The sequence below is a fragment of the Tachypleus tridentatus genome, chromosome 8, assembly GCF_004210375.1.
Source record: "Tachypleus tridentatus isolate NWPU-2018 chromosome 8, ASM421037v1, whole genome shotgun sequence".
In the NCBI taxonomy this organism is placed as follows: Eukaryota; Metazoa; Arthropoda; class Merostomata; order Xiphosura; family Limulidae; genus Tachypleus; species Tachypleus tridentatus.
Genome location: NC_134832.1, coordinates 128,976,443 through 128,997,422, shown reverse-complemented (window position 1 = coordinate 128,997,422; position 20,980 = coordinate 128,976,443). Strand labels below are relative to the sequence as shown.

The following is a 20,980-nucleotide window of genomic DNA, read 5'->3' as shown; positions in this document are numbered from 1 at the left end:
GATTGACAAAAATCTGTTACTCAATCACGTAAAAAGAGTAATAAAATATTTAATACTGTATCAATAAACAAAACTGACAGAAAAACTGGTGAACGTTAGGTGATAAACAACTCTGGTACATTGGAAGACAGCTTGGTTTAAAATACAGAAATCTTGTCCTCAATCAGATGAAAAGACTGATAAATAAAGCTGGTACTACAATAGGTGAAAAGTGACAAAGAAATCTGGTACTACATTAGGTGAAAAGACTAATAAAGAGAACTAGTTCTAAATAAATCAACAAGATTGACAATAAAAACATGTGGAACTGGAAATTACTAAAGTATTAAAGTGTCATATAAAATATGTCACATTGATATACAACTATACATACGGTTATTAAACTGTCATATAAAATATGTCACATTGATATACAAGTATACATACAGGTATTAAACTGTCATATAAAATATGTCACATTGATATACAAGTATATATATAGTTATTAAAAGTAGGTAACAAAATGCACATAAAACATTTTATACCTTCTGTCTTGTAACCTATTTATTTAGTCATCATACTTTACTACATAACTATCAAATGGTTCTTGTGTACATGTTAAATACTACATATTATTAACTTTACTTTTATTCATCAAAATAACATCATCATCTTAATGGGTTTTGAGAATATTTTCTAAAAACATCACCTGTTAACAGTACAATGTTGAAATTCTTGAGATTGTTATAGAAATTACAAGCAAAAAACAAAACATTAAAATTATTTTATTCTGTAAATGTTACTTACATGTTTGTGTGTATAATGTATGAATTTATTTTATTGATCGAAATTAAATTTCATTGAAAATTATACACTGTGTTCAGAAAGCACACTAACTGAAGTAGCAATCAGTTCATTTAACTCAGCCTTAGAATGACCTTAAAGAATGGTATTCATGTACACTGATACTCAACACAATTATAAGTATCTACAAAACACAAGTTCACATGTATTTTGCATAACTTCAAACATAGATAGTACAAGAAAACGAAGCTCGTATTAATGTGAAATTAGAACAAAAAAAAATCTTAATGAAAACGTAACGACCAAGTCTGCATCCAACTACTAGCCACTTAGATCATGCAAAAGAGGGCAAAATACAATTCAAATGTCTTCACAAGAGATAGATGAGAACAAGGTAATAAATATCCTGCACAGGTCATCTGTTACAAGATAACCTGATAATATGAACACAGTGCACTGTTCTATATTCTTTATGGTAGCTACTACATCAATGATCATTCCCATTTCACAGTAATGAAGTAAAGCTCCTAACTCATACTAACTTGTAATACCACAATATAGCCTCACTTCAAGATGGAACAACAATAAACATAATAAAGAAGTTTAAAAGTGTAACAGGACAATGGTTGTAGTATATAACTTATGTCTGTGATAAATGAATAGTATTGATGAAATACTTACATCTGAATTACAAAAGATATTGTTACCACATTTAGAAAAATATGTAACAGAGAATGTTACACAGTAAAACAAAATGCACAAAAAATAGTATATAAGTGTATATTGTAAAAATTATGAATGAAAACTAATTTAAACCAAAATACCAGTATTTATCATACGTCTAGGATAGCTGCTGCTGACCTACAGCATACAAGAAAATGTTAAAATATGTACATACAACCAATTGTCATTAGTTCTATTATACTTGTTGTTAAGGTTTTATTTAAATGGCAACAAAACACTCAGAAGTAAACTTTAAAGAAACTTCTAATCTGTTATACTACAGTAAAAATAATTAAAATTAAACACTGATTATTAATATGTTCATGATCAATACTTCTGTAAGTAATACTTCATATGACCTCATCTATTACCATATTAATGTTTGATGTATTAAACATGACCTTTGTGATGGAAACAGAATTAAACATATGCAACTGCTGTCCTTGCTGTGTGCTTAGTGGTATTTGTCTTACTCTATATATTAAATGTATTCATTATGTACATATAGTAATTTGTGTAGCAGCTGTTTAAAAAACATTTTACAAAAACATTGAAGTCATGTTCATATAAGTGAATGAACAATACAGTCACCAATTAAAATCAGTAAGGTTCAGTTTTTTGATGTATGTCAGAAATGTAACAAAAAAGTTAGAATCGACACAAAAGACCAATCTTATGTTACATACCCTTTTCCCTCTTAAAATTAATAAATTTGTCTCATATTGTTTCTTTCTGTAGCTGAATACAGTCCACATATTGTCTTTGATATTGCTTGTATATCCATAGGATCTTAATAGTGAAAATTAATAATTGAAAGTACATTATATACAAGATCAATGTTTTCAACAAAAGTTTTATGAAGGTTCTTATATTAAATTACATTTTTGCTACAGATAAGTAATCTTTAGTAACAAATACAAGAGGGTATCCTCAATAGCTATGGCACTTGAAATTCGTTCAGGCAGGATTAGAGTAAATTAATCTAAGAGAGAGTTTTTTTTCCCATTTCTATTAACTATAGTTTTGTGTGCCAGCAATATCAAGTATGAAACACATGTACACTCACTCAGCTCAGTTTTATAATTTATCATGCAGAATTAGAATAAATTAATATACACAATGTTAAACATGATCAAATATATGAATTGAAAGGGTTTGACCTCCTGAAACCAAAAGTGCATTTCGATCTCATGTTAAACAAGAGATACTAGAGCTGTAAGTTAAAATTTTGTACTTGACCAAATAAAAAACTCAAAAATCATTCTGTGAGCTATTATGATGTGGCTAAAAAACACATCATTAGATAAAAATGTATAAACTCACTACTCATAATTAGCTATTAATCTTGTGACCTAACAAGTAAATGGAAATCGTACATTGAACTTTCACAGACAAGTTCACAAGATGCAGCTGAAGAATATTATTACTGATTGTTACTAAATCTTGTTAGTGATTAAGTTTGTCGTTGTGTTTTTCCTCCTGATTCATATATTTATTGAAATATTTGTTAACTTGGATTTATTTACTGTATTGTTCATTAACATTAATTTCATGTCCTGGCTTCACACACATTTGTTTACTGTGTGGTAAGTTGTCAACTTTTATTTCAGTAACTTAAAAGTTACCCTTTGGATTTCTGTGGTTGTTAAAGTATTATTATTATTTTTGTTCTACTCTGGTTGCAGTGGCAAGTTACTCCAGACCATTGCAATATGTTTTTCTATTAACGTCTTTTTTTCCAAAACAATATTACTTCATCTCACCCAAAGCTATCTTGATCCTGGTTTGCCCTTCAAGCATTGCTATAAAAACGTTTCCTATCAGTGCACCAGTCTTTTCTACTGCTTTATTTTCTCACCATTTCAGAACATGTGCTGATCAGGTGACTACCCTCCATCAATCATATTGTGTCATTTATTACTAGCTAACTTCTGCTACTCTAGCACAATGATCACTTTCTCAGTTGGCATTTTGTTGTACAGACATGTTTTAAATCATTCTCCATGTGGCAGATTTGGACCATGATGGATCACAAATTTATGTCACTTTTAACTACTTGTGTTTGATTTCTGTTGTTTATACTTGTTTCTTTTAGATAAACTTCTCTTTTCTAATTTGTTAATATGAATTTGAGATTTAACCCTTTTGTATCCTTTACTGTGTATGACATAAAGTTTTAGTGTCAAAATTTATTAAACTACTTTTTTGTGTACATGAAATGAATTAGCATAGTGTAAAGATTTAAATAATAATATATATTTTAATACTTTAAGTTTTAAGGTCTTAATTCTACAAGGTAATATTTAAAAAATCCTGAGCTTCAGTTAGTGTGACACTTTTTCTAGGCATCTTTTCAGTTTTATCCATCACCCCTTCAAATAATCCAAAATTAAAGTAAGTTACTCACTATAAAATCATGATTGCTCAGACAAACCATAATTTTGTACAGTTTTCAATTTTGTTAGGTTACAAGGCTCTCAACTAGAAAATCAGACCCATCTTGCTACATTCACCTGCCACATCTTCGGTTTTCAGGATTTGTTACAAGTTCTCTTTTGTGTTTAATTATATATACTACTTATAACTAATAGAAACTCAAGGTTTGATCTACCCAATGACGTATTATATTATGTCTGAATATATAAGCCTCAATGTCACTTACAATACAACTTTGTTTACCATGGGAATCGCAACATGTAGCTTGGATGAACTTGTAACAACTTTTGTTGCATAGTTAGAAAGCCAGAAAAATTGTAACTGTTTGTGAAACTTATCTCCCTTTTGCATGTTATTAGTTTGTGTTCTTTGGTGCATTATTTAATTAACAAAATGTTTAGTGCATTACTATACAAAATAAGCTTAAGTGTCCTCAACATTTGACACCAAGAAAAAAGAAATTGGGTAATTATTTTATTCATTGTTTTTCCTGTTTGTTCTTTATTTAACACTCTAAAGGTAACTAAAATGTAAAAATATGGATCTTTTTTGGTCAGATAAAATTAGATAGGGTAAAATAAATAGTAATAATAATAATAATGTTTTACCAGGCAAGAATGAGAGGAACTAGGTTGTAACTCATGGGTAGTGCAGTTTGATAGCATAATGTGCAATGAGTGATACGACAAAAATGGCATAAATAGTAATTACACAATTCAAAGAGTAGTCAAAAAAACAGAAAAATAAAATTTAAAAGCAAATGGATGTATACCATTATGATTGTAGTTTCATATTACAATTTGAAATTATTCTAGAAACAAAAAGGAACAACTTAGATTTTTTTTTTTAGTATTTATGAAATTGATCAAATAGACCTTTTTGAAATGGGGTAGAAAAAAATAAAATATGTAGTTTTACTGCAAGAAAGAAACAAAAACATTTTAAATGTATTAAGAAAGTTTTAGGGATTACACAATGGAAATCTGAGATTTTTGTGGAATGGAAAAGTATCTTTAATCTTAACATGAAAATTACTTTACACACAGGCTATTCGAAACAAATATTTATGAACAGATCTTTGTTTTAGTTCATTGAAAATATTTCACTAAAAAATATAATGTTTTGTATGTAAAAGTCTTATAACATTTACTAAAAGTCTATCAAGTTTTATAAAGTTAAATAAAAAATTCTGAAAACTAGAGGCATTAAATCTATAAAGACTTTTAAATGAGCACAAAGTGATCACATGTTCAGTCATATTGACTGAGTCCGTGTTGAGAGAATTAACATAGCAGTTGGTAAAATTCCTGTGTTAGTATACAGTGGGTTTGATACAAGCCCCAGAATTTTAAGGTCAGTGATATCTGCTGGTTAAGCACAAGATTTAGTTCATGGAGAGTTATTCTCATAAATTTGGCCAGTGATTCCTTTCTTTGATGTTATGATTTTTTTCTGAAGAAGCCTCTTCCTTTCTTGTTATTACTTTTTGTTATTGTTTGAAAAATACTAAAAGTCTATCAAATTGTATGAAGATAAACACACTATTTATAGTTTTTATTTTTTCTATGACACTTTCAACCTGTTACCATGCATCCTTGTGACCTGCTAGTTTAGGTATTGTTCTTCTTCTCTAGATAACTGTGATACATTCTTCAGTGTATTCCTTAATCTCAGTTAGTATACCCATTTATAGAGTTTAGGTTGCTTGTATGGATGGACCTAATTTCTGCACTTGTATTTTACGTCTTTTGTGTCTCACCTGGTCAGATTTTGGTAAGTTAGATTTGTATGATTTTTGTGTTTAAATTTGCATTTAGAGTTTGTTTATTCTTTTGTTTTTATTAATGTTTGGTATATGTACTGGTTTTGCATGATTGTTACTATATAGGCAATTATACTTTTAGCCAATTTCGTGGGTGTGTTGATTTGTTATTTAGGGTTTTAATTTTCTTTTTCTTTACTACCAATTGCATCTAATTGTGGATTAGATTTGAGTAAAGATTATTGCCGTTAACTTGATGCCTTTTTACTCTCATGTCTTTCAGGATTAACTTTGACTTCACATCCTTTGTGTTAGAGGTTCTTTCATCTTTAAAAATTCCTTTAGTGATTTTGAACTTTAGTTGTTGATTTTTTTTAAAGTAAAATTTATAGATTCATAGGTTTACATTTTTTTATACTTTGTAGATTCCAAAAACGTTTATTGTGTATTGATTTGTAAATATTGAGTACCTTCTCTAAGTATGTTCATTTATGTGTCTTTTTGGCCATGTATCATGAAAGTGTTATGGGTTATACAGGTTTTACCTAAATGTTTCTGCCTCAGTTCTGCTCTCCCCTTATATTCAACTGCCAGGTCTCTTTCCCTCCTCCTTGGGATTGTATCACGTTTAGTCGTCTTGCTGAGTCTATTCAAGACCTCCTACACAAAGGAACGATTGAATGGATTGTACCCACTCAACTGGTATTTTACTCTCATCTGTTTCTTGTCTGAAAAAATATATAATTTTGGAAACCCATCATAGATCTGTCTTGGCTGTATACCTCTCTGAAGACATTTCACTTCACCATGGAGATCTACCTCTCATTTCAATGGGTTTCTTCCTTGAAATTGTGGATGGTCAAGTTCAATTTCTTGGCTGCCTATCTTCATAGTCCAGTTGCCCCAGTGTCAAATAATTTTTTTTTCTTTGGTTTAGCTACGAGGGTTCTGTCTTCCACATCTTGGCACTGCCATTTGGATATGTATGAATACTGGAAGTACATATTTTAAACTCTGGAAAAAATGCTTTCTACAGAGTTGTGTGTGCATAATAGACACTTGTTCGTTTTGTTGGTGTATAAGTGAAACTAATAAAAAATTGTCAGTGGGATATATAATAGTTATTTTTCTTGTACAAACTAACAAAGAATCCTTTAGTGGTACAAGATTAAGATACAAACCAATCAACAAGGAATTTTGTTCTTGGAAAGTTTGATAAGTTGCAGAATTAAACCAATGAAGTATCAGAACTACTTGTGGGTAGTTATGCATACTACTTGAAAATGCATAAAAATACTGAAGAAATATCACTTAGAAACTCATGTTTGGAGCTAGAAATTAGTTCTTTCCAGGCTGAAAGTAGAGGTTGTCTCAGTGCTTGAACTTCTTTCAAAAGATTTTTTCCAAGTTCAAGATGCTGAAGTTGTCTGATGTAAGTTAAATTGCTGTATCTCTCAATCGACTAATGTAGTTAAGGAATTAAAATTAATTGTATACAAGAAACTATCAACTATGGTACATCTGAACTATTACTTACATGGTATGTCATATGGCCTGAAATGTTATATTTCTATTTAGATGACATAATCATACATGGTAAAACATTTGATAAATTTTAAGAATGGTTAAGGAAATGTCTGGTTCAGTTCATGAAAGAGAACTTTAAACTGGATCACAAGAGGTGTAAATTGTAAATAGTGCAAAGGTGGATTTCCTGGGATTCACACTGCCAACAGAGAGAATTTACAAACCCATCTAAGATTGACTGTTCAGTATTGGTGAGCCAAAAAGAGAATAAAAATAACCATATGGTTGTCTTTATATATGAAGTTTACGAATAAAGATGGCCTCTCCAATAAATGTAGATGTGCAAAAGAATATGTAAACATGTAAAAATGAATGTTTGTTGATGGCTACATCTTACAAAAAATATTCAAATGTCTAAATTCAAGGAACTTATTTAAATATTTAAAATACTCAAACAATAAATTTTTGTCTGTTTGTAATTAAACATAAAATTACACCATGGTTATTGAAACCAAGTTTATTGTGTCATAAGTCTACAGACATACACTGAGGGGTTGATAAATGTCATTTAATACACAATCAAAACCTTTATTCAAACACTGATAAACTGTTTTAAAAATCACTGTACATGTTTCTGTTTCAATTTACTTCATACTCAGGAGTGTGAAAAATATTGTGCAACCAAATAAATATAAAAAGTCAATGGTCAAGTGACTATTTAATTTACCTACTTAAAATGATCATACCATGTACATATTACATAATTTTCCAATCCTTCATCTTCTCTTAAGATATAATTATTTTTAGTGTCTTATAGTTGAGTTAAGAAAAGAAATGGGGCTAAAAAACTGGTAAAATAATGCACTTAGGGATAAGGATTGGCTTGGATTTAGGATAAACAACCACTTCCATGCATTTGATAGTGATGAGAGGGAAGCAGGTAAGGGAAACACAGAGGATAGGAAAGTTATAATTTTAAGTAGACCTCTAGTTAGACATGAGAAAGAAGAGCAAACAAATATGCTTATGCTCTCCAGGAGTTGGGATATAGGATATAACTGATATAACCTGAAAGACAGTTGAGGATGGTGCATGTTGGGGCTAATTATGTATACAATACTGATAAAACCATATTAATGAAAAGGATCATAGCGTCATTTTGTCAGAGAATACATTGTAGGAATGAGATGCCAAGCATAGATCACTGTGTAAGCAGGGGCTGCGGAACCGGGGGGACTGCTGCCCCCCCCCACTTTTGGCTAACAACCATTTTTTTTCAATAGTGCAAAAAAAGAAATGTCGCAGATAGATAATATTTTGATTCTTGGTTAAAATGAAATTTTCATTATTCTGTTGCTTGGTACATCCTGCTGGTATCAAAATCGTTTGTTTTACCCTATTTAAATTCCTACATGACTACACGAGCGGTGACGTAGGTGCGCGACATAAAAAAAATAAAATAAACGAGCGAGGCCTACGGCGCGCGTGCGGATCTGTACTACATACCGTGCCCTGTCTTTGATTGCATATTATGACCGTAATCTTACAGAGATGTAGACACACACGATATTATCAATCATGTATGTGTTGCATGGGGCTGTGCGCGCGTATTGTTGCGTGACTTCAAATAGAATGTGACGATGTTTTTTTTGTTTTTTTTTATTCTTGGACTTTGCGTGCATGGTGGCGAGCTAACTATCACAACACACACGAATATATGCATTATAAGAACCGAAACAAAACGTAACACAGTATGCATACACATAACGTACATGTGTGCATGATAAACTACACACGAAGTTGGCTCAGACTAATTCTAAAACCTACCAGGCGTCTCATTACGACTCCAAAATTTCCCTCAGATGCCTTGATACAGAATTTAAGCTCAAGATGGATCATGCTTCTACCAGTGAGGATCATGAGAGTGAGGTACAAAATAAACTTAGATTAATAATTGTCAGTTTGTTCTTAGGCAGTTATGTTATGTATTGTAGCCTTGTAAGTTGTAGGCTATCAATTTACAATTAAGCATTTAATAGGCCTACTGTGCACAACTCTGACACGCGGGATGGTTTTAATCAAGTTTGGACACTCGCAGGGGTGTGGGGTTTTCTAAATTGTTAACTTTGAGCAAATCCAATGAGAATGATGTTCAAGGTAATCCCACTTAATAAAGATCAGTAACCATGTGGGTATGGGTAATTATTTATAATTATTAATTAAAAATTATTAATAAAAGTTTAGAGTGGCAGCCCTGAATTTGATATCCAAAACATAAATGGAAACATCACCTGTACGTGAGACTGGTTTAAATTGTCAATATCCCGTTCCACCACCCCTTCCCCCAATGTAATTACAATTTTACAGGAGAGGTACTCGCCTAATGGGTGTATTCCGCTCTAATAGGTTACTTCCCCAAGAAAACCATAAACAAGGGGGATATGATTTGTGCCGGAAAATCCTTGAATATGACCCCCCCCCCAATCCATTTTGCCCTAAATATGGGTAAGTTTATCGCTCAAAATGATATTCTTACAGTTCTCGCACCGATTCTCACCCTTATTGTCGCTCATGCTCGATGTGTACACGTTGCGCACACGCGTGATTTTTAAATTTCAAGTGCAACATTTAAAAATCACGGGTGTGCGCACGGCCCAGATCCCTCGCTGGCCGGTCGGCCGCACGCATCTAACTAGATAGCTTCATACGGACCGGCGCGGGATGGGTATGTTATCAGCTAACTAGGTAGCTTCCTATGGACCTGGATGGGTACGTTATATGGGGTAATGACTTCCTGCGCATCATGGAGGATTCCACAATGGATGTGAATGTAGAACGTACCCCATAAAAAAAACCTTAAAATGGATCAATTGTTCTTCTTAAAAATCCCTATTAATGGGTACTCTTTCTGCCAAAAATGACCCAAATGAAAAAATAGGGCGATTTGAATAGGGAAACATCATACAGTCATTTCTTTTCATATTTCAATATGTCAGTCCAAAGCCCCTTCCCAGAAAAAGAAAAATACAGTCATCGATGGAAAAGTTCTGTGGTCCCAAGCTGCCTGTTAAACAAGGGAAATGTGAACAAACTATACAGCAGGCAGATGTTCAGCAAAGCGGGTCGTCAGTAGAAACTCGTGGTCTATCGACAGCTTCAAAAGGCATCCATTCTTCTGTAGGTAGCAAAGCAAGTATGGATGACAGTTTACAGGCGGAATTGATAATCCCGTCAAAACCAAATCAACCACGAAATTTCCAGTACCCCAAAAGGGAATGCAAGCAATTCAAACGATCATTTCAACCGTCATGGTACGAAGAATTTCCTTGGTAACACTACATAGAGGTTTCAAATACGGTTCTTTATCACACTTGCTTACTGGCAGAAAAAGAGCAGAAACTCAATGCAAAGTACAAAGAATCGGCTTTCCTCCGAGATGGCTTTTCAAACTGGAAGAAGGCAAGGTAAAAGTTTCGAGATCACCAAATGTCGCAGTGCCATAAAATGGCAGTAGAAAATGTAATAGTTCTTCCCAAAACATGTTCTAACATTGGCGAAATGTTGGACATGACATTGGGAGAAGAGAAGAAAGAATCTAGGAGCAACATGGTCAAGATCATCAAGAACTTACAGTTCTTGGCTAGACAGGGACTGGCTTTGCAAGGACACAGCGATGAAAAATCGAACTTCACACAACTTTATCACCTCAGAGCAAAGGATAATTCTAAAATGATAAAGTGGCTTAAGAAAAAAACCAACAAGTATGTTACACATGATGTTCAGAACGAAATATTAGAGGTAATGGCATTGCAAGATGTGGAGTCTTGCATCAGAAACGGTCGTTATTTCTCCATCCTTGCCGTTGAATGCACTGACGTTGCAAACAAGGAACAGCTTACAATATGTATTCGATGGATTGACAACAATCTGGAACCTCATGAGGACTTCATCGGATTTTATGAAATCCCCACCATAAAGGCAGATACCATCGTATTGGCCATCAAGGACGCGATAATTCGGATGAACTTGACCCTGGCCAACTGTCGGGGCCAGTGCTACAATGCCGGAGGTCCTATGGCTGGATCATGAAGAGGTGTTGCTGAACAAATCCTCAAAGATGCTCGTAAGGCACACTATACACATTGCCATGGGCATGCCTTAAATTTGGCAGTATGTGACGCAACAAAAGGGTCTAAGTTGTTAGCTGATACCCTAGATATCACATACGAAATCTGCAAGCTTATAAAATTTTCACCAAAGCGTCAAGGTCTGCTCGAAAAAATAAAGCTGACATCAACCTAGAAACAGCAGGTCTAAAGGTGATTTGCCCAACTCGGTGGACAGTTCGCGGCCAAAACTTCGACCGCATCATTGCCAACTACGAAGCGCTTCTCTTGGAGTGGGACGTTTGTCTGGAAGATCGTCTAGACTCTGAAATGAAGGAACGAATAATAGGTGTCAGATCCCAAATGGAGAAAGTTGAGTACTTCTTCGCTCTTCATCTTGGTGTCGCCGTGTACTCTTTGACGGACAATTTGTCAAAAACATTGCAGAAGACCTGCCTGTCTGCAGCACAGGGGCAACAAAATGCAAAACTGGTAGCAGGCATTCTTGATAAAATGAGGAATGATGGTAATTTTGACAAGATATATGAAGAAGTGCACCGAAAGGCAATGGAGCTCAACATTTCCGAACCTCAAATGCCAAGACAGAAGAGAGAGCCCAAGCGTTTTGAGGTAGGAACCGGTGAGCCATCGTTCCCGTCGTCTCCCAAGGAATTCTACAGAAGGCAGTACTTTGAGGTTCTTGACCTTGCCATTAACGCAATCAACCTTCGTTTTGATCAGCCAGGCTTCCAGGCGTATCAACATATGGAAGATCTCCTCTTGAAATCTCTTCAAGAAGAGGATACTCCTGATGAGCTGAAGAACTTGGCGGACAAACACGGTGATGATCTGGACATCCTTTCTCTCAAGGCACAACTACCTCTCCTCAATGGACTGTTACGCAGTGACTCTGAAGATCGTCACTTTGAATGCTGCAACGACATTTATCTGGCCGTGAAGCAGCTGAAAGAACCTCAAAGATGCCTAATCACGGAAGTGATAATTCTAGTCAAACTCCTGCTTGTTAACCCATCAACTAATGCTGTAGGAGCTTCTCGACGGCCAGAAGACTCAAGACATGGCTACGATCAACAATGAACCAATCTCGTTTTAATAGTTTGGCAGTTCTCCACATCCACAAGGAACGCACAGCATCGTTAGACCTCGTTTCTATTGCCAATGGCTTTGTACAAAAGAATGACAGAAGGAAGGTGAAGCTCGGTGTATTCACGGAACACGACTTTGCTGGAGGAAGTTGTTCCCATCATTAGATCACATACGGTAATTTTACTCTTCCTTGGTAAAAGTGATTTGTATTTCTATCCATAGATGTACATCAGTTTATACTTTTGCGATATGATAACGAGGTCAGTAAAATTATGATATCAGTATATGAAATTTGATATATAAAGGTGAATAGGCCAGTAGAGCAACTGTGGCATTATTCATTTATATTTCCATTTTAAAAGATCATTAATATAGCTATGCATTGTCGAAGTAACGTGTCATCCATGTATATAATTTTACTGAGATACTTAGGCTTGCTCTATTTCGATTTTTTTTTTCAGTCCTAAGTTTGTAAGCAACCTAAATGCATATTCATACTCAGTCCCCTCCCCCCTCTCCGCAAACACAATCTGAAACGTCCCTAGTACCTTGACAACAAACCTTGCGTCATCGCATTGAAACACATTTTACTTCATTAAATTTAGGTTAGCATCTAGCATCAGAATATCTCAATTAGATTTGTTAAGTCTCTATTTAGAAAATTTCCTTGTAAGGACCTGCTAATGATAGTTGATGTTGCAGAATTCAAAGTAGCAAAGTTAAACACAGTAATTTAAGATTAATTTAAGTCATACCGGAAGGCACAGAAAGAGAAAACCGATTTTTTTTTTTGATAGTCCCCACTAGAAGAACTGCTTACAGGGTCTCAGAATGGGTTATCAATATGATTAAAATCGAGGAGCTTCAGTTAAACAATGGCAGTTTAACTGAGTTGTATTGATAGATTTAAACTAGGATTAAAGAGATATGAGAGTTATGATATTAGTAAAATTAGAAATATAACTGATAGGAAAATGTGTACAACAGGCACAAAATATGAATTTGTTTTAAAATATATAACTGATTGTTACTATCATAATGCTAGAACTATTAGAAATTAAACTGATGAGTTCAAGACAGTTTTGGATACAGTGGATTTCAATATGTGTTATACTGAGACTTGGTTCGATATTAACAGTTTTGATGAGAGAAATCTTGTTTAATATACCAAGCTACAGATTATTTACTACAGGTAGAGTACTGAAGAGAGAGGGTGAGAAGTAGCTTTGTATGTGAGGAGTGAATTGCATCCTGTTGAGTTAGGGTATATTAAAGAATATAGCAGTAAGGTTGAGTCAGTTAGTGTTAGTGGATAATTTTGCATCTGATACTAAAGAAATATGTAGATGAAAAAAGGGAAGTGGGGCAGAATAAGCAGAATGGTTCAGTAAAGGTTTAAGAGATCATATCAGATATAAATATAATGAATTCATGAAATTTAAACTTTCTGAAAATAGCAAGGACTTGGAAGGTTATAGAGACCTGGTTAAAAAATAAGTCAAAAGGGCAAAAAAGGTGGTTGGCTGAGAGAGTTAAACAATAAGAAATTCTCTACAGGGTAGCCTGTAAGTTACTACCCATCCATATGTTATTATGTTATATTCAATTGCGCATGTATTATTATTATTTTTTTTTTAGAGAAATATAGCCAATGTAAGCCCATTAAAACTTGAAGAGTGTATTGTGCATAATATTATGCAGCGAGAATGAGGGACAGCACACAGATACACTGGATGCATAAAATATATGGATGGGTAGGGACATACGGACCACCCTGTAGGTGTATAATGGGTAAGCAAAATGTTAGGATGGAGACTGGACGTTTTAAAAATGATAGTGGGGAGCTAATGTCAGAAAATTATGAGATGGTAAACTTATTACACTACATATTGTCTTCAGTTTTTTACAAAGAAAGATGTAATTATTATGCCTCAACCACAGCACTCAATGTATGGGTGAAATACTGACTTAAGAGAAGTTAGTAAACCTAAAAATTTATAAATCCTATGGACCAGACAACTTATATTCTAGAGTTTTATAGGAACTTTTATTTGTGAAACTTTAGCCAATATTTTTCACACATCATTGAAAGGAAGGGATAAACATTGTTTATACAATTATTGGCCAGTTAGTTGTTAAGCTTTTGATAAGGTGCCTCAGAAAAGACTTGTTACAATAATAACATCTCTGGGTGTGGGGGAATTATTATTAAATGGATAGAAAATTGGTTTGGCTAGAAAGCAGAGGCCTCCCAGTAGCACAATAGTAAGTCTGTGGGCTTACAATTCTTGAACCTCAGTTTTGATACTAATGATGGACACAGCACAGATAACCAACTGTGTAGCTTTGTGTTTAACTTCAAACAAACAAACAGATTGTAAGGGTTTTGTTAGAAGTAAGGCTGTTTAAAAAGTTATAAATAAACATATTTTTGTTATCAGAACAACACATGTAAAGTATTAATTCAAATCCTCTCCCCATTTCAATGATAAAGAAATTACTTTACAATATAAAATGTTTCTAGATATATACATAAGGGGGACAATGATTTAGGTACGAGCTCTAACACTATTCCAATACTTAACCTATTTTACGTTGCATTATTGGTGATTGAAGAGGGCTTAACCCCCCAGTTAATGTTGTATATAAATTACCTTAATAACATGCCTAACTATATTTACTTGTTTAACCAGCCAAAGGTGTGGTGATGAGCTTTCAGTAGGCGTAACTACAGCCTACAGCAGTGGGCACAGGCGATCATGTGAAACATTAGGCCTCCCCTTCATGAGTTTCAATTTTACTTTACCTTTGGTAGAAGAATCTCTATATATGTAAACTATGACATTTTCTCGTCAATCCCGCTATTCGTTGGTAAATGAGTAGCCCAAGAATTGGTGGTGTGAGTAGCTGCCTACCCTCTTGTTTTACACTGCTAAATTAGGAAAGGCTAGCGCAAATAGGCCTCGTGTAGCTTTGCGCGAAATTCAAAAACAACAAAGTAATAACGATATTTACAGAGATCTTCTTATTTACAACATAGAAGCTAGAAATTATTGCATAGCGAATGAAAAGTAAATGTGTAAATATAGTTAGTAAATTATTTAGTATTCTAAATAAAACAAATATATACCTTTAAATAGAATTTATGTGTTGGAAAATGATTTGACGTGTCGTGAGTGTTGCCGAGTGAAAATAAAATACTACGTGCCACGGTTAGATTTTTATTATTGTACAATACTTTTTTCTTATGTAATTCCAAAGTAATAAAATGGTAAGTTTACGAAATATATCTAATAATACAACAATATATAATTTATACGTTTATATTATAAAACCATAAATATAATATAAGGAAATAATTATAACGCTCCCATGTAGTCTAGTTGGCTAGTAGACCTGGCTAACACCCAGGAAACCCGGGTTCAATCCCGGCATGGGACAAAACCTTTTTTTCTTCATTTCTTTCCACATAATTTCATTGATTTTCTTCTGCACACGTTTTATTACTGTTAGTGACTTTAACCTTATCCAATAATCAATTAAATTGTTTTCTTATTAATTATTGGGCTAAATTTATGTTCCATTCATCCTGTAATAAGTGACATGTAGTATTAGTTTGAATTCATCTACAATTTGATTCCAAACTTATTGACAAATTTTTAAAATACTAGTTCTATTAGATTTTAAATGCCAATCAACAAATGTGATGACATGACCTTTGAACTGTGGCGTGAAGGGTAACAAGTGATACAAAAATAGCTTCAAGATGTAAATTCTCATGAAAGGATGCTCAATAAAACCCACGGCCTGCAGTCTGGTAGTTTAGTTCCCGAACCACTGAGACATATCAGGCTTAAGTTAAATAATAGAAAAAAATTTCAAAATTTCGCTCTTGTGTTGTGTTGATGGATACTTTAAAAATATTTAATCATATAGGTCCATTTTTATGTGAAATAACATTCCACACCAAATGCTGTTGGGACTAATGCAGTGAGACTCATGTCAGTCAAAATAATTAAAATGGTCTGTATACCGAGGGACAAACTGGTTAGAAGGGTGTTTAGGCCTGTATTATGGATGAACCATGAAAAGCATGTGTGTAAACCCAGTTCCAAAATATGCTCCATCTGTCTGGTGATGTCGCGATGACTTGGGGTTGTCCATACATTTTGGGCAATACAGCTTGACCATGGCTTCCACTGGGACATCCGAGAGACCTTCAAGTACATATGCAAGAAGCCTGTTAAGTTGCTACCACTATAAAAACAACCTGACCGTCCAAAAATGTTATAGAATGTTAAAACAATCAAATTAAATCAATTTTGTAACCTGAATCACTCAAATCAGAGTTTTTAAATAAACCACTGAAAACAAGTGGCATGGAAGAAATTACATAACAGTGTAAAGAACCACACATGATTAGGTTTTTTTTTTTTCTTTCTTCATCTTCTAAACATGGCTGGGAATTTTTGTAACTTTAAAAGTAATTTGTAAACATTTTAGCTGTAGCAAAAAAAGTTCATTGCAATCCCTTGTTTGGATTTTATAAAAAGAAAAGTTTAATTCATAAATACGCATCTTTTGTGTAACATTGGCTACTTTATTTAAATTAGATAGGACGACTTTCATAGTAGATTTCCAAATTTTCATACTAAATCATTTTAACATTTTTTAAATGAGAATTAGAGATAACCTTTACCTTTATAATTGTTCAAGATAAAATTACAATATCATCAGCATTTCAACACGTTAAGTGACCAAATTTTTTCATGGGATTAAAAACAAATTAATCTTACCTATAGGAAGCATTGGCTGGTTTTCACAATAAACAAAGTCCCCATTTTGATATTTTTCTATCTGAAAAACAAAGAGGATAAAAAAGAACTATTTACTGAGCTTTAAGTAATTAAGAACCTGATGAAGTACATTGGTTAAAAAAGTTGAAATAAACAAAGAATAACCTTTAATAGAAATACATATCTTGTAAAAATTTTACATAAATAGAGTACATTTATTAATCGAGTTTAGAGGGTATTCCAACATAATAGAACAATATATAGTTTATACGTTTATAATATTAAACCATAAATAGAATATAAGAAAATAATTACAACGCTCCCGTGTAGTCTAGTTGGCTAGTAGACCTGGCTAACACCCAGGAAACCCGGGTTCAATTCCGGCATGGGACGAAACCTTTTCTTTTTCATTTTTTTCCGCATAATGTCATTGATTTTCTTCCGTACACATTTTATTTCTATTAGTGACTTTAAATTTATTCAATAATCAATTAATTTCTTTTCTTATTACTTATTGGGCTAAATTTATGTTCCATTGATCCTGTAATAACCAATATGAGATAAAATATTTTTGGTAATTATATAAGAAACTAATAACTTATGAGATTTGAAACATTCAACATTATCGTTTCCATGACGAAGTGTCTCATCATTTGGTGATTGAAAATTATTAAAAAACACGCGGTTTCCGATGGTTCTAGATACAGCCGCCTAACACGTATATGTCTACTTCACTACTTTTTCTGGTGAGTGCACATACACTATTATTTATAAACGTGTTAAAGTGACTTAGTTTCTTCTACCCCCACCTCTACACTTCCAATAAAGTTAAGCAGTTATGCAAGACCGAGAAAAGATAAAGAGTTACCGCTTCATAACGCTGCGATTTAGGGAAATTTTCAATTTTAGATAAAATAAAAGTAACATTAAACGTGTACAACCACTCTCACATAAGTTACAGTTGGTAAAAGATAAGTTTATGGCCAGACCATTATGTAGCTTTACTCTAAATCGCAACAAACGAACAAACTCAAACGATAAGTTCGAGCTCCCTTGAACATAAACATGCAATTAAAAATAGTGAAGGCACTAATCGTGAATTTACTAAAAGGAGAGTAATTAAAAACGTATTGCAGCTTCTATGTCTACCTTCTAGCAATTCTGAAGAACAATAACAACAAAAGTTGGGAAACCTCCACGATAATTCCCTAAATGCAACTAATCACTATCCGGTTAAATTTCTGGAAAGAGAATATATTTCTGTTCACATGCGTGATCTCACACTAAGCAAACGCAAACTAACGTAGCAGAGGTTTAGTTTAGAGAGAGAGAAATCGGGAGAATTCTCTCTCCAACTGGGGTGTTCAGGAACGTTGCGGTTCCTCTTCGTCCCCTTTCGTGAAAGGTTATTAGTTTTATTTTTATTTATTTATTTATTAAATAATTTTTTACTCTTTTTTGGGTGAAGGAGGTCATTCTTAATGTTATCCTAGACCGAGGCAAAGGCAGCACCGGAGAGAACGGCCAGGTCCCGTCCCGAAAGGCAGAAGTCAAAGTAAATACGAACACGAATTCAAACGACCCGACTCAGGTTCTGGCAATAAAGTTGCCTGTGCTGGAATCTAAAAATTCTGGAGGTGCTCCAGATTGCGATGTCGTCTGCGTATTGTGAATTGTGTGTGTATGTTAGATTTGGAAAAGGTATGTCACTGACAAAAATTATGTATAGAAGTGGAGAGAGGACTGATCCTTGGGGCATTCCATGCCCAGTAATGGCCATGTCTCGCGTACAAGAATCATTAAACAACGTCTCAACATGAAGCAACAAGTGGAGAGTCGTGTTAAATCCAACAAAAACACAAGCAATCACCTTCTATAGAAAACTAAAGAAGCAAAGAAAAAATCTAGAAAAAATAAAACTATCACTTGGAAACACAACCATTAACATGAGCAAAAACATCACATTCCTTGGCGTCACTTTCGACACAAAACTAACATGGAAAAAACACAAACAATATACACTCATCAATCAGAAAAAGGATTTCATATCTAAAGGCTATAACTGGTAAACAATCGAAATGCGCACCGAACACCATTATACAAATATACAAGGCTTACATCCGTCCACTAATAGAGTATGGATGTCAAGTAACATACGATATGTCAAACAACACACTCCAGAAAATCCAAGTACAACAAAACAGAATATTAAAATCTGCATTCAGCCTACCATCATTTACGCCAACAAATTATCTACATCAAATTAGTAATTTACCAACTATAAGAGATAGAATAACAGAACTTTCTCTCAAATATTATCTAAAAGCAGAAAATAGAAACAAACTAACGGCATCACTACACAAATTATCAAGTGCACCAACAAAATACATATCACCTTACAACATATTTCAAGAATCACAATCCACTCAACAAAGAATCTAAATAAATAAAATCCATGTTATTAACTTGAATTCCTTTTTTTCAGGTACAGGGCACACGACAGGCAAAACTTTCGGCGCCTGTCCTGTGAAAGTGGGTTTTCTCGGGGCGCTCCCGTTTCCCCCCACATCAAAATCTTTAGGCATTGGATTTCGAGATCCCAGCCCAGGCAACTCTTTTGCCAGACCCTGAATCGTGCCGTTTGATTTGATCTGGATTTGAATTATATTCATGTTCACATCTGCTCAACTTCTTCCTTTCAGAACAGGTCCCGGCCTTTCTTTCCGTTGCTGCCTTTGCCTCCACCCAAGACAACATTTAGAGAGACATCCTCCACCCAAAAAGTCAAGAATAATAACAATAATTAATTTATTAAATAAAAAAACCAAAAAAAAACCACCACTTAATCTTAATAACAATCCACGAAAGGGGACGAAGAGGAACCACAACGTTCCTGAACACCCCGGTTGGGAAGAGAACTCTTCTGATTTCTCTCTCTCTAAACTGAACCCCTGCCACGGTAGTTTAGTTTAGTTTCTAAAAATTCAATGCCTAAGTTTTTGCTGTGGGGGAAAACGGGAGTCCCCCGAGAAAACCCACTTTCACAGGACAGGCGCCGAAAGTTTTGCCTGTCCTGTGCCCGATATCTGAAAAAGAGAATACATATTATTAACATGAGTTTAATTCTTTAGATACTTTGTTGTGTAATTTGTGATTATTCTTGAAATATGTTGCAAGGTGAAATGTATTTTGTTGGTGCACTAGTTAATTTGTATAGTGATGCCGTTAGTTTGTTTCTGTTTTCTGCTTTTAGATAATATTTGTGTGATATTTATGTTAGTCTATTTCTTAGTGTTGGTAAATTACTGATTTGATGAATATAATTTACTGGCGTGAACGACGGTAGACTGAATGCAGATCTTAGTATTCTGTTCTGTTGAACTTGGATTTTCTGGAGTGTGTTATTTGGCATATTGTATGTGACTTGACATCCGTACTCTATTAGTGGACGGATGTAAGCCTTGTATATTTGGATAATGGTGTTTGGTGAACATTTTGATTGTCTGCTGGTTAGTCATTAGGTGTGAAATCCGTTTTCTAATTGATGAGTGTATATTGTTAACATGTTTTTTCCATGTTAGTTTTGTGTCGAAAGTGATTCCAAGGAATGTGATGTTTTTGCTCATGTTAATGGTCGTATTTCCGAGTGATAATTTTATTTTTTCTAGATTTTTTTCTTTATTTTTTTAATTTCCTGTAGAAGGTGATTGCTTGTGTTTTAGTTGGATTTAACAGAACTC

General features: G+C 33.9%; 1 protein-coding gene and 1 long non-coding RNA gene across 4 annotated transcripts in view; one reads left to right on the top strand and one right to left on the bottom strand.

The window, feature by feature from the left end:
• The window catches only part of LOC143223476 (zinc finger CCCH domain-containing protein 15 homolog), a 282,471-nt gene that overhangs the window by 126,838 nt on the left and 134,653 nt on the right, over window positions 1-20,980 (top strand). The window lies entirely within an intron of this gene.
• LOC143223473 (uncharacterized) lies at window positions 15,653-17,368 on the bottom strand. The gene is made up of 2 exons (XR_013012924.1): window positions 17,241-17,368; window positions 15,653-16,661 (listed from the first exon to the last, which is right to left on the bottom strand). It is a non-coding gene; the product is annotated as an uncharacterized LOC143223473 (long non-coding RNA).